The 14,525-nt window shown below is 43.8% G+C and overlaps 1 long non-coding RNA gene across 1 annotated transcript; it reads left to right on the forward strand.

Moving 5' to 3' along the window:
• The first annotated feature begins 11,405 nt into the window (after positions 1 to 11,405).
• LOC125688671 (uncharacterized) lies at positions 11,406 to 14,084 on the forward strand. Its single transcript, XR_007374833.1, has 3 exons — positions 11,406 to 12,102; positions 12,352 to 12,449; positions 12,724 to 14,084. It is a non-coding gene; the product is annotated as an uncharacterized LOC125688671 (long non-coding RNA).
• Positions 14,085 to 14,525: the final 441 nt, after the last annotated feature.

The following is a 14,525-nucleotide window of genomic DNA, read 5'->3' on the forward strand; positions in this document are numbered from 1 at the left end:
AAAGCAGAATTCAAGGAAAGGAAACAAAGCTTTGAGGAAAACTTGAGCAATGAGAGTAGGTTGCAGATAAATAAGCTAAATGGAAAGATTTCCAGCCATTCCCTCGAGAACTGCTGTAAAATTAAATTATTAATACTTGTTAAGTATGTCCTGGCTGTAGTGAAAAACCACATACAAAGTTCTGTGAAGGAATCATTAGTTTTGTTGTCAGAGAAAGATACAGCAGTAAATAAGGCAGGCTGCCACACCTTGAACCACAAGGAAAATAACAAAATATGGTTTCATCATTCACCGAGCACCATCCATCATGTGTTATGAATGAGGCAGAGGAAAAAATATTGTGTGATCATCTAATTAAAGGCAGTATCATAATTCATACTCACAGGGGGCCAAATTAAGGTTGAACAGACTGCCTTAATTTTGACATTACCTCACTCTGACTTTGCAATCTGAATACTATTCTCTTGCCTTAGTATAAAATATGAAAAAAGTGATTTTTTTTAAAGCTGGTTAGAATGACTAACCGTAGAGTTGCCATAAATTTCTGTGTGACTGTATGCCCAGTTTGGCTTTACAGAGCTCATCCTCACTTTCTGTATGCACTTGGATACCCCAAAATAAGTACACACAGCTCTCATACCATTCTGTTACAAAGAAATTGCCATAATTTGTTAATTATTGCCACAGTTTCAGAACTAAATTTAGTCTGTGATTTAATTGGCTTGTATGTGATTAAACCATATTTTGCTTTCTTTCTGTAGCAACTGGTACATTATTTTAAAGGGAACTGACAGACACTTTCCCCAGTTATGTAGTTTGTTTCTCTGCCCATGTGGGCAGTGCCTGCTAAATTGCCACTTGTGCACATCATATCCTCTTGGACACTGTGAATAGACTGAAAAATGGCTACCTTTTCCAATAGGCCTCCAAATGATGGTTTGACATGACAGTGTACAAGGCATATGATTTAGTTGTTTGTTTTGAATATGCTATTTCTCGACAACAATTTCTTCTTCACCTTTTATTTTTTATTAAGTCTGGCTAGCCTGCAGGGCTCTGATATGCACTTGGCTAGCCTTTGAAGGCTCTGATACCATTAGGTTGAACACTGAAAGCTTTTATAATCTAAAACTTGAGTTAAATTGTAGTCCTGAAGAGACTACAGCCTGAAGTTGACATTACTGAGGTAGGTGTGGTGCTCCTGCCCTGAGAATGAAGGAGCAAGCAGCAGGAGATGTGTAGGTGGTTGCCTATGAATGCAGCCTTGGAGGAGTTATGTTACTAATCCTGTCTTCTAATGCTTCTGTTTTAATGTGAGCAGGGGCAAATTGTGGTGACAGCTATTTTCCATCAGCAGCAACCAAAGAAAGCTCCTAATCAAATTGTAATGCATACTGGTAGAACAGGTCATATACACTGGGGTATCCCAGCTGCTCTGCACTGCTCCTGTGGTTCAAAAGCATCACATGCTGCTTTAGCCAGCTGCTTAAACTGGGGTCACAGGTGTTGCAGTGAAACCTGGGAGTTTTTATTATAAATGTGGGCCATTTTATTTGGCTCAAGATGTTCATAGGTGTTGCAAAAGTGCAAATGTCTTCAGTATAACTGATCGTAGTGTTTAAGCTGGGTTGCACATACAGCCTTGGCTATTTCAGAAATCCCAGGAAATAGAAGTGTTTGCAGGCTTGGTGGGTTAATTTCAACAGAGGCAATGATCTCTCTTTTTCTGAGGCAAGAGGAGCAAAGGGAGAATGAAATTAGTCTGGAAAGTAAACAGATTTGACTGTCGACATCTGTTTAGGAAAGTACTTAAGCACATGCTGAATTCAAAGCATACGCACAGGTGCTTCTCAGTGCAGAGGCTTTGCTGAATGAGGGTGCGAGAGCACTTGCAGGTGGGACGCTTTCTGTAGTGCTTCCAATGACGTAATTAAATGAAAAAGCTTTTTGTGCTTAGAATGAAAATAGGTCTTTTGAGCACAGTTACTTCCTTTTCTATTATTAAATAACTCTAAGAACAGAACTGTCCAATTTACAGACCATAAACAACAAATAGATTTAACATATATTCTCAGAAATAAGCAATTTTATTTTTATCTAAAATGCTCTCTGTATTGTCCAAGTAACAGATGGAAATAAATGGATTTTAATGTAACCCAGAAGAGCAAGTTGTAGTCTTGCTCCATTAAGTGCCTTTTTTGTTCAGACCACGGCTGTAAAAGGGTTTGAACCTCCACACCATAAATGCCAGTATGGAAGTTGGAAAGATAGGCTTCTTGGCCCACCGGAGGAGCTTTTTGCTGTTCCTTAGAGCTGTGTAAAAAGAGAGAGAAGTAAAATAGCATCTTTTTCTCATTATCTGTATTGTAGCTAATCACGATGTCCAAGTTCAGCATTTCATACATAGCTCATGTATTAAAACGTAAATGTCTGCGATTAGGCTGGAGAAGTATCTCTGCTGTGTGCATTCCAAATATAGAGAGCACTACAGTACAGTCAGTACTAGGACATAATATCTCTTTTTTCTAATATGCAAACCATCCCCATACTATATTGGAAATACAAAAGTTCAACACAGACCTATGTACATATCTATATATACACATATGTTAATACAGACACACATGGTCTGCAGTTGAAACAAATAATGACAGATATTAAAGGACAGTTACTTGCTTACCGTGAAAAGAAATCAGGAGCTATGAAAGATAAAATTCTTGTTATAGGCAGTAGTTCCACCAAGCTCTTGGTGCTTCTGCTTTTCTCCTCAGTGGAAGGCTGCTGAGCACAATCTTCAGCCACAGTTCCCTGCACTGCACTATGGACACATACAGATAACATTTACAGACCGTGCGCTGCTTAAGAAATTTTTGCTTCTGCATTTCTGCATGTTTAATTTAATTTTGCAGGCAGAGCAGTGCCTGGCTAGCTTTCTACGTATAATTGTCCTCATTTATTTGCTATGTAAAATAAAATAATTTGTTCTTATTTAATAACGGTTCCCAATTTGGCTTCTAAGTTTACACCTGACAGATGTAATAGGATAAAAGATGGGAAGGTCATCTGTCCTCTGCTGGTGGTATTAAGTTGCAAACCATTTTCTCTAGAAGTGGCTTAACAAAATGAAAGTATGGAGCAGAAGAAGGCAATTAAGTGCAAAATTATGATAATGGAGGACCTCTACTACATGTATACAGTATAGCAGAGTCACCATTGGGCAGGTTATAAAGAAGGAATTTCTGGAATGATAATTTCTTGGAACAAGTAGCTGTGGAGTACACAGAGGAAGAGAGTGTTCAACCTGAAAAGCACAGGGACTCATCCAAGATGCAATCCCAGGTGAACACTGAGCAATACTGACCACAGCATAAGGATGTTCACCCTCCCTGGGGTGGGAAGGTACCTAAGCTTTGTACAGTGTTCCTAAATATTGGAGAGGAATGTTGTAGAGGACAGGAATGAACAAATGAACAAACGAAAGAAAAAGAAAGAGAAAGAAAGAAAAGAAACACAAAAGAAGCTGCTGGGACCATCCCACATACCAAAGTGGTGCTAGAGGCATCCTGAGGAAGGGAGGACAGCATGTAAAACTGCAGATCTGAGAAATAAATACTTAGGCAAATGGCAGTACATTGTGATACTTTTAGCGGCAGAACCACTGGTGGGATATGCACAATTAGAGACATATCGATGTAGTGGTACGATTATAGATTTATAGAAGCATCTAGGTTGGAAGAGACCTTCAAGCACACCAAGTCCAACTATCAATCTGACCTAGTTCTGACAGCCCAGCTATTTCTAGTGTTACTTCTAAACTGGAGGTAAATTTAGAAAGAGGTCCACTGGATGGCCTATGATACGATTAAAGCAAGAATGCTTGTCAAGTCAAGTGCCTAGTTGCCACTGCTGTTAAGGCTGCAAAAGTGGTTATGTTGCACAGTGTTGCAGCAGCCTGTTTGTACTGGACCACATCTTAGCCACGTGGCAGGTCTCTTCCTTCAGCAAGAACTCCACATAGACAAACTATAGCTGGACCTTGGCTGAAACTCGGCTGCTGTGCTTGTGAACACAGGTCCCATAGGATGACATACAGATTGGCATGTACCATAGCTATGGTTGGTGCGTGTGACTGGAGATTTCACAATAACTCAGTACAAAATAAAAACAGCAAAAGAAGAAGAAAAGAGATGCCAGGCTTTGTTTAACAGAACTAATTACGCAGGTGCTGGAAGATTTCAAATTCCTTTCAGCACTTTTACTCAGGATTTAGATTCTGCTTTAAAACCCTCTACATTTTGCAGTTTACACATTAGCATAGCGTAGGACTACTTTCAGGAACGTATATCTGCAGATCTGGGGCATGAGCTGTTCTCATAATTTCAGTGGGATGGAGAGAAAACAGTTCAAAGGAGGAGGATGGGGGAAGGGAGGCATTTCCATATTTTTTTTAAGGAGTCATAAAGAAACACAGGCAAGAATGTCAATCATATTTCTGTCTTTAATATTGTCAGGAATACAAAAGTTCACAGAGCACATGTGTGAGAGGGTGCTGTGCTGCCTTGACTACATGATCTGCATGATACATGTCAGAAGATGGGAATGTTGCTATGGCAATTGTTCCCGTTCCTGAATACTAAGTTGACGAATAAGCCAGTCCACAAGAAAGCGGGCTCACTTACGAGCTTATCTGCTTGGAGATGTTAAATATTTTCAGTTTTTCTTGAAGAGATGCATAATTTTCTGCCCTGGCTTCTTAAAGCTGGGTGCTCCTCACCTCTCTCCTCTCCCCTTCATGCAGTGCTTTTGTGATCTGGAAACTACTGAGGAGAGAGATTTAACAGAATTTTGTGTTCAGGGCTGTTGGGGTTTTCCCACAGTTTATACAGCATCCTTCAATTTCCAACTTGATCGGAAAGCAACAAATAAATGGGTCTTTTTGCTACATCCTACATTCCCAAGAGGCATTTTGCTGCCTCATAAAATTCTGTATCAGATTCAATCCAGATCATACTAGCATCTTCCCATTTACATTGTCCCCTGGCAGGACAGCGAGAGAGGGACTGGTAGCTGTTACTTCCCCTGTGCCACCCAGAGATCCCTATTCCTTCCCCACTGTACTGATGAGCCTCTCCCCCTTTGCTCTGTAGGTACTGTGACAGGGAAGCAATGCCTTGACCCTACAAATTGCACTTTTGATTTCCATTTGAAATATTCCTGTTTGCATATATATATATATATATGCCAAATCACTTGAACACCCACCTAAAAAGAGAATGTACCATAAGAGCATGAGGATTTATTTGATGCTTCATTGTCCAGTCATTGAATAATAAAGCCAACAGAAAATAACCATCAGTCATTGGAAGAAACACGACCAAAACAGCAACATAAGAGAAATTTCCTGTCAAGTTTAATATATATGTATAAATTCCAATAAGACCTACCACACTGCCTCAGACAAGTCACAGATTTGTGTGGACCCAGAGGTATTCACGAATACAGGACATCTTTGGAAACTGCAGGAGCAGGTGTTTTACACAGAAGACTGACCTCCTGATGTAACATTCATTCGTTCTCTGTAGAAACACATTCTAAGTGGAAGAATTTCAGAGCTAAGGCTTAACTCTGAAATGCTTATTCAGACCATCCAGCTGGTCTGAGGTTTTTGATACCCGCCTGACTCAGGCGGAGTTTTATCTCTGGGTGGACCACAACCACCAGGAGAGATGTCAAAAGTTTCCACAGTGCAGGGCACAAAGAGGTGAAAACATTTACTTATTTTGCAGAGTAAGGACACAGTGCTTTACCACTATGCAGGCCCAGGAATTTTAAACTACGCGCTTTCTTTCTTTTCTATCTGAGCTCATTTTGTTTCTACAGTTTTAAAGGACAAACCTGAGCCACTCCTGTTTCAGGTACTTTCCTCATTTCCGAGCAAGGAGACCAGGAAAAAGAGCAGACAAAGATAATTTATTTACATAATTTTCTGCCCTGGCTTCTTAAAGCTGGATGCTCTGTTCTGCACCAGCTAGAAAAGATGATGAGCTGCGGCTGAAAATTTGCTGACAATTTTAGTATACGGTCCAGCTCACTGTTGAATGGAGACCAGTACACACTGCTTTCTGACAAGCACCACCACCACATTCTGGGCAGGTTGCCCAGAGCAGGTGTGAAATTTGTGTGCAGAAGGAATGAAAAGCTTAGATCTCTGTGCAAAGAGGGGCTTTACCTCATCCTGCCAAAAGCTGCCTGTGATAGGGAAGCGTTAGCTGGGACGTGACCACTGATGGTTGGATGAGATGATCTCAGTGGTCTCTTCCAACCTTAATGATTCTATGACAGCTTCCTTGGCCACTCTGTTTGCAGGCTGCCTGCCCTTCAGGTGACAGCAGCGCTATCCCTTTGCTTTCTCCACCAGTGATCACTTGCTTGCCCTGGGAAGAGCTCCTCAGCGTTCATGCCCATGAAAAACCACAAGAGCTGGAGTAAAACAAGATTGATTCAGAAAGAGTGTGTGAATCCAAGAAGTGCAAAACAAACAGTCTACACGACACATTTCTTTCTCACCTCTGCAGAAGGTGATCTAGCTAATCCTTCTGTGTTGTAACAGGAAAATAATCGATATCTTACAACTCTGCAGTGAGTATCTGAGGATGCAGGCAGCAAACAGCAGCTGTCTGGGCCTCCAGCCCATCCAGCACTGAGCATAAGCAACTGCCTCTGGTGTGCCCTCCAGCTTTGTGCTGTGGTGTCTGCATGCAGGCAGTGACTTCAGGCCACATCTCATTTTCTTATTCCCAAATAAGCATTCTGCTTAGCTTTGCCACCGTGATGTGAGTTTCCTAAATAAGATGTTCTGGGAAAGAACATGCTCTTGAAAAAAGATAGATAGTCACTTCTTTCAGAAAGTTTGGCATTCGCACAGGCTGCACTGACATCCTGTGGCTTAATTTCCCAGCCTGAAGTGAAGGTAAGCACACAGGGACAGCTTTACCCCCACTTCTTACTCCCTCTCCTCATTGCCCCATTTGAAGAATGGAGTAGCACCCTGGGATCTAACGTCACCACATCTGCCATCGTGCCAATGCTGCCTGCCAGGCACCCCCCTTTATGGTGTCCCTTGAATTATAGCCCACAGCAGCAGGGCTGGGAGAGAGTGAGCTGCAGTGACCCATCGCTGGGTGGAGTGTTGCTGGGATGCCCTTATCCAGGTGTCTTTATGGAAAAACTCATTAACACCCTTACCTCCACCTCTGCCCTCAGGGAGCCCAGGTGGAGCCTGCTGAGCCATTCCACAGGGTGCCCCAGGCCCACTATGAGCTGCACCCCAGCCCCTGGTCAGACACTGCGTGAGAGCACCCAGCCCCAACAGACTTAATGTTTCCTTCCCCTGGGGAATAGCATTAACCTGTAACTTTTTAGGCATCACTTGATCAGCTGAGTAACAGCTATTAGCTTTGGACTCTAGGCATTTTTATGAGATATTGGTTCCAGGGCTTGTGGTTTGGCGTCAAAAGCATATTATTCACACACAAAACAACTGCATTAAAATAACATTAGGGATCTGGCTGAAACTGACAAAACCTAGGAAACTCAGAATTAAGGCTGAAAGTATGTCCTTAACTCACCCACAGCATGCCTTTTGGAGCAGTTCATATTGCATGTGAAATCCCCTGGCACTGGCCCCTGCCCCAACAGAGCTGTGCTCAACACAAGACTTTGGAGAGGAAATCAGGGCTGTGTCTCACCCCAGGTGAGTCATGGCCACTACCACCTTCATGCCCTGGGGCCAGTCATTGACACCATCACTTTCACACTCCAAACCAGCCAGGGTACTGCTCTGCCTTGTCCAGGAGGGATATGCTCACCATCCAGTCCCACCCCCAGCAGGTGGCAGCTGTTATATGGCAAGCCAGGCCAGGGCTACAAGAAAGAAGGGGGCAGACTCTTTATCAGGGTCTGCTGTGATAGGACAAGGGGGAAAGGTTTCAAACTAAAAAAGGGGAGATTTAGACTGGCTATAAGGAAGAAGTTTCCTTTACAATAAGGGTGTTGAGACACTGGCACAGGCTGCCTGGAGAGGTGGTGGATGCCCTGTCCCTGGAGTGATTCAAGGTCAGGCTGGAGGGGCTCTGAGCAACATGATCTAACTGTGGGTGTCCTTGTTTATTGCAGGGGAGCTAGACTGGATGACCTTTAAAGGTCCCTTCCAACTTAGACAATTCTAGGCTCAGGATTTCTGTGTGTCTGAAGCTATAGAGCTGTGTTTTCAACCCTTTCAGCAGCGCCACGGCAGTCAAGAAGGGAGCTGCTGAAAAAACAGCACAGGCTGAGGAGGGCTTTGCCCAGCAAACAGCCAGGGGTGGGACATGAACCTCCAGCCCTCATGGCATCATGCCCCCATCTACTGTTGATTTGCTCTGATTGATCAGAGTAGTACAGTGAGGATGAAACATACCCAGGCTAGGGACTGCTAGGTAACACCAGGACACTCTAGGGCTGCAAAGGTGGGTTGGAGTAACACAAGAGCAGTGAGGAGGAGAGAGGCCTTTCTGAAACCTGTCAGGGGAAAATCCTTGGCCCAGAAAACACCTTCTAATGTTCCCTCTGTGGATTGTGTTACTGTGAGGGACTGCAGCCAAGAGCCGGTGCGGGGGCACAGGTTGCTGCCACGGAAGCCAAGGGGAAGAGGGGAACTCGACACGGCCATGTGCAGCTGTGCTGAAGAGCCAGCAGTCGGAGTCGGTGGACACCACCACCATGAGGACCTCACAGAATTTACATCATGGCATCTAGTGGCTGAAAAGTGGAGGGAGGGTCCACAACAGCGTCACACGGTGAGTCAAAAGCAGCAACTCTGGGACATTCCCAATGAAAACACCTGCTGTGCTCTGCTCCTCTCAAAGCCCAGCCTTTGGTCACTGGACATAAACATCAAAAGCCTTAATTGGCTGCTGGCTTTCCAGAAGGTGTATCTGAGCTTAGGAAATGGTGATCTCAGTTGCAGCCATGTTCTCTGCAATAAGGAAAGCAGCAGCCAAAGGGGTATTAGAGGTCACATACTCCCAGAAGAGCTCCCTGCAGGTGCCCAGAACCCCTAGGAACAATTGCCAAGCCCTTGGCGACAGGACTAGCCCTTCTCTCTCTAAGGCATTTTTTTTCACCCTGTGGCCAAGTATCGCGTCCAGACTGCAGCTAAATCAATTCCTCTAAAAGCCTGCTTGAAATTAGTTTCACTTCTGCCTATTCCTTTTATTTATGAGCTCTGCCATCTTATAGGAAACAACCCAAGATGTTCATGCATGAGGCATCTCTAAGGGATAAATCATATATGTGTGTGTGTGTGTGTGTATATTTTTTAAGTAACAAAAAGAAAAGTGTTCAGATTCCAAGGTTGCCATGTAAAAAGTGCACCTTAACCATATTGGGTGTGATATTTTTTTCCTCGATGAGGTGAGAAAGACATTTGCTATCCACATCTTGGAAGCCAAACAAATAGCATAATTGTTTCCTTTCTCAGCAATGGCAAATGCATCTCAGCTTAGCTCTGTGCTTTATACTTGTATCCCATAAACCAACACATTCCCTTGCAAAATGGCGTTTGCAACAGAGCACAAACACTGTGCTATACCTGGCACCAAGTCTGTGCTTGAGGTCACAATCCAGACCTTCTGGTGATAAGGTGGATGCTTTGTCTCAGAAACTCTGTAAATAAGTTTACCATAGCATAATTCCAGTTTAATGTGTATGAAGCCTTTTAATGGAAAACAAACATTTCACTCACTGTGGGGTCACTTTCAAATGTAATTTAGGACTCTGGCAGCAAGCTTCCTTGGTCTTTTTTTAAAGCTGCTGAGTGTTTCTCTGTCTCAGGGAGTACAGCTTGTGTCACAGGTGCTCTCTGCTTCAGAAAGACAGGGTTTAAATGAGCAGGCACTCCCCAAAGTAGGGTATGTGCCCACAATACAAAAGTGATGACTGTACGTGAATAAATACTAATCCTCTGCTGCACTTCCTAAACCTAAGCCTAAAAGTAAAAAATAACTGGAAAAGTCTGCTCGCTGACATGCTCAGATCCTATCCATGTTGCATGTGTCATGAGCAAGGACAACGCTGTTCCTTGTTGCTTTGCTGTACTGCACACACGTTACCACAGAAGTGAGAGCAGCTGCTATCAGATTTCTCCTTATCATTTCAATTTCATCTTCTGAGCAAAATATCTTGAATTCCAAAGAGTCAGCATGCAGGGGCAACTGGCATCTCATGGGACAGTGCCAGTGTGACACGACATAGAGCAAAACCCCTGTGCCTTCCAGTTCCAGCAGCTACAAGGCACTATGCATTGCCTTCTCTGCACATGAGTACACTCCCACCCTTTGGATTTCGTAGGACAGATGTTCAAAGCTGCACAAATGAGTGTCTACAGAATGGTAAATACATGTACAAAAACACACAGCATGCTTACAGAAAATGATGGAAAACAGGCCTGGGTGCTTTTTCAGGGGCCACCTGGAAAGGTTGGCTACATCACCTGTGCAATCTCCACAAGTAAATAAGTTTTCATTAGAAAACAATAAGAGGTTGCAACTTTCAGGTATGTGCATGTCATTTAGCTCACCATGCCACTTTAAAAATGCAGTTCAAATTGCAGGTAATTGTTTCCATATTAAAGAAAGCTTAAGAATGACTGACAAGATCTGCTTTTGCAGCTCTTATTTCTGCCAATCAAGCTACTGAGGACAAAACTAAACAGCACATATTTAGAAAATATATTTTTAAAGTTGGGCTTTGGCTGAACAGTAACTTCACAAGAAAGTGAAGTCTCCCTAACTAGCTGTGACTAAAATACAGCAAACAAAAGTATTAAAAAACATGTAATGGTGAAACAAAGCTATATAACCAAAAAGGCAGTTTCATCAAACAGACACCTGCACCCTCTTCCAAGCTTGGTATCAAAGCTGAATGCTTGGATCCAAGGACCAATTAACTCTTTCCTCCCACCCTAGCTACCTCCCACTCATCTGCTCTTCCATAGTCCCTTCCTTATCTGTTTTTGCTGCCAGGTGGTCTGGCATTCACTTATCATGGCCTCAGAGAACTCTGCAATACAGCGGATTGGAAAAACAAACTAAATTCTCCTCCTGAGCCAGGTAGGTCCCCAGGTGCTTGTCCTCATTACAGAGATTGCTCTGGGAGCTGGATCCAGCTGGCAAAGGTTTCTCATTAAGATGGCAAGGCTGCAGATGTGAAGCTGGAGGGAAAGTACATAGCTGCTGAGTAGAGGTGGCCTTGGGGTTGGGGTTAAGGAGGTGAGTGAGGTGCTTAAGTGCAGAGTTTTGTGTTGTGGAGTTCTGTTAGTTGTGAAAGTGGAACGCATTTTTAGTGCATTCAGGTTGGAATGGGTTTGGATTTTCTTCTACTTTCTCTGCTTTGAAGACATTATAATCTTGCAAGTGTTAATTTTTGACTAGTTCTAGCATAGACTTAGGACAGGAAGAAGCCTGTTTAGGGCTGTTGGAGTTTGGATCTTGTGCAATGTGTGGGAGTTGTGCTCCAGCTATTTTTCTGTTAGGTATATGAGAAAAGGCAGGGGAAGTAGGAAGAGCTCAAGCTTTGCTTATTTTTTTATGCTGCAAACAGGGTAGCTCTGTAGAGGAAAAAGGATTTGAAGTGTTGACCTGGAATGTTAAAGTCACGGGTAACACTTGACAGCATTTTCTCTCTTAGGAGTATCTCAGACATATGGGAAGGTGGTCAAGAACAGGAGCTGCTGCTACTGTCCTTTTGACTGGAAATAGTAGATGCCAATAGAATCAAGAGCAGGATAAACAAATAAGATGCAGGACAATTGCAGGAGCTCTCAGAGTCCTGGTGTTTCAGGCCTGCAGAAGCTCTGCCTTGTGTACTAGGCTGTGGGGCTGCCTGAGGAGCTTTCACAAATAGCACTTTTATGTGGCTTATTGCTAGCTGTGCAGCACTCACACAACCGCGCAGTATTTACTGGTTGGAATTGTTGGGCCAGCTGGATCACAGTTCACACAGCCATGTGTCTTCCCAGAAGTCAGTGAGATGTGTGTTTGCACATCCCAGCAAGCTCTGCTTGTGAGTAGTTTAGTGGCCTTTTTCTCTTTTGACTTCTGTACGGAAGGAGATGTGTTCTGTGTAACTCAGCCAGAAATGGCCAAACTCTGCTCTCTGTACATTTCCAAGCATCAGTAAGTCTAACAGTTTTGCTTATTCTGTGATAAATGGCAATAAGCACTGGCTGATGAAGCTGTTTTCTGTGAAGACAGCATCCATGTGTCCACTGACCCCTGTTGTCTCTTACTCTGTGCTGATGGCACATGCCAGACCCCACGTTGTCTCAGTGCCAGCTGACCGCAGGATCCATCCAGCCGACCACTTTGTGGTGATGAATTGCTGTATTTGCTACTGGCTGCATATGGCAGGTCAGTATCTCTGCCTGCGGTGAGCCTGCATTGCAGCTATTGCGTTCTGAAGAATGTACCTGGGAGGAGGGGATTGAAAATTAAAAATTAAAAAAAAAAATGAGAGAGGACACCCACACAGGTGAAGTGATAATAGGAAAAAATGAGAAGTCTTTTAGTCCTCCGCTCTGTGGTGCGGTTCAGCTGAGGGCACAGGAAAGCTGGGCAAACACAGATGAGCTGCCAGGCTTCAAAATTACCCCACCTCACCCATCCCTATTTCCTTCCATTGCAGAGAGCTTAAGATCTCCATGAAGGAAAATGATTATCGTTGAGTCACGCCAATAGCTGCGACGCTGGCTGCCTGCCCCCGCCAGCCTGCTGCACCACTTGTGTGCTAATGTTTGGATCCTAGTGATGGGAAATGAATGTCAGCCTGTACTCTCTTCACGCACCATTGAGCTGTGCTTATGGTCGCTTTTGGCAGCACCAAATCATCAAACAGATAAAACCATCAGTCTTTTTATTTCCAAACATTAACCTAACCGCTAATGAAGCACAGCTCGTGTCACCCTTATGGACTCTGCAGAGCTGAGTCACACGATAAACGGGATCCGAATGCTGGAAAATGGCTCGCGCTTCTTCCTCGTGCTGCAGCCAGGCCTGCTGTGTGAGCGGGGCCCGTCCGGAGGAGTTCTGCCTCAGGCCTGCATGCTAGAGCTGGGTGGGAAAGCTGGTGGAGCTGGGCTCTGTCTACCCAGCGCAGCATGGGGCTGTGACCTGTGTGTTTTGGGGTGTGCACAGTGGGCCATTCAGCCCCAGTTCTGGTGGGGAGAGCTTTCCAGTCCCCAAGGTGGAGGAAATGGAGCAATCCTCCCTCCCCATGGACTTTGCCTCCAGTGGCTTGAACGTATTTTTCCCCAAACATCTCCCAGCGAAACTGGAGGGGTTTTGTAAATTCATTATGTCATGGAGGAATCTGTTTAATCAGCTGCCTTTCCCCAGAGGCGCTTTGCGCTTAATGAGACGCTTGATGGAAGGAATCAAAATTGGTTCATATGAGTTTAGCCTGAGAGCCTCCAGCCGATGTATTACTGAGTGCACTGTAATTTAGAGGGGTAAATGGAGAGGCTGAGCAATTATCACCCTGCTTGCTTGAGGTCAGTGGCAGGGGTGAAAGGTAAAACCTAGAGCTCTGCATTGCACCATCCCCTTCCTAGGTGTCATCGTGATAAACAACACAAGTCTCTGTGCGACCAGGAGCCTGCTCCCTGCTGCTGGTGTGACCTGTTGGGCTCTCTTCCTTCCCACTGCAATTTGCAGTCACGCAGTAAGGCACATTTCTTGCTTAGCTTAAGTCTGAGGATGTCTCACTAATTCAGTAAGTATCCGTATGAGGCATACAGCATGTATGTGGAAAAGGCATCAAGAACATAGAGAGCTAGATAGTGGGACACAGAGCTGCAGCGTGGAATAGTTCCAACTTTAGGTCCAAAATCCATTATTAAAATCTTCCCTTGTGAAATTAATGTAAGAAGAGCAATCCTTTGTTTCCTCTGCACATCCACCTTCTTCAGCTGCCTGTTCTAACCACCAGATGTCAGTTACTTTGTGACCTGCCTTCCTGTGGCGGGCCAGCTCTGTGGCTGCCAGGCCTTCATCATTTACCTCTCTTTTTTTCTTCTATTTTCTTTTCTTTTTAATTTATCCTGAGAAAGACAAGACTGAATTATCAACAGAAGTGGAATTTCACACAGACAAATCTGTTCAGTTACTTTTCCAAGCGTCCATGATGCATCTTTTCTCTGTGTCATTCTGTTTAAAGCTAGTGGTTTATTACTCACCTGAGAATAGTTTATAATTCTGTGTAATTGCTTGTTTCTGGGATGTAGGTATGTAGATCTTGGTGCAGTTAAGATATGGTTGGTTTGTGTGAACTGCTTAAGATATGTAGCTTAGAATTAAAAGCATTTTTTTTTCTCACAAAGATGATGTTTAATGGACAAAAAAATAGATCATTCATCACATCACATTTATTTTACTTTCAACCGTTACAGTCGATGGTCTATGTAGTGTATTCATTTAAGGTTTTTTAAT

Source organism: Lagopus muta, chromosome 2, assembly GCF_023343835.1.
Source record: "Lagopus muta isolate bLagMut1 chromosome 2, bLagMut1 primary, whole genome shotgun sequence".
Lineage (NCBI taxonomy): Eukaryota > Metazoa > Chordata > Aves > Galliformes > Phasianidae > Lagopus > Lagopus muta.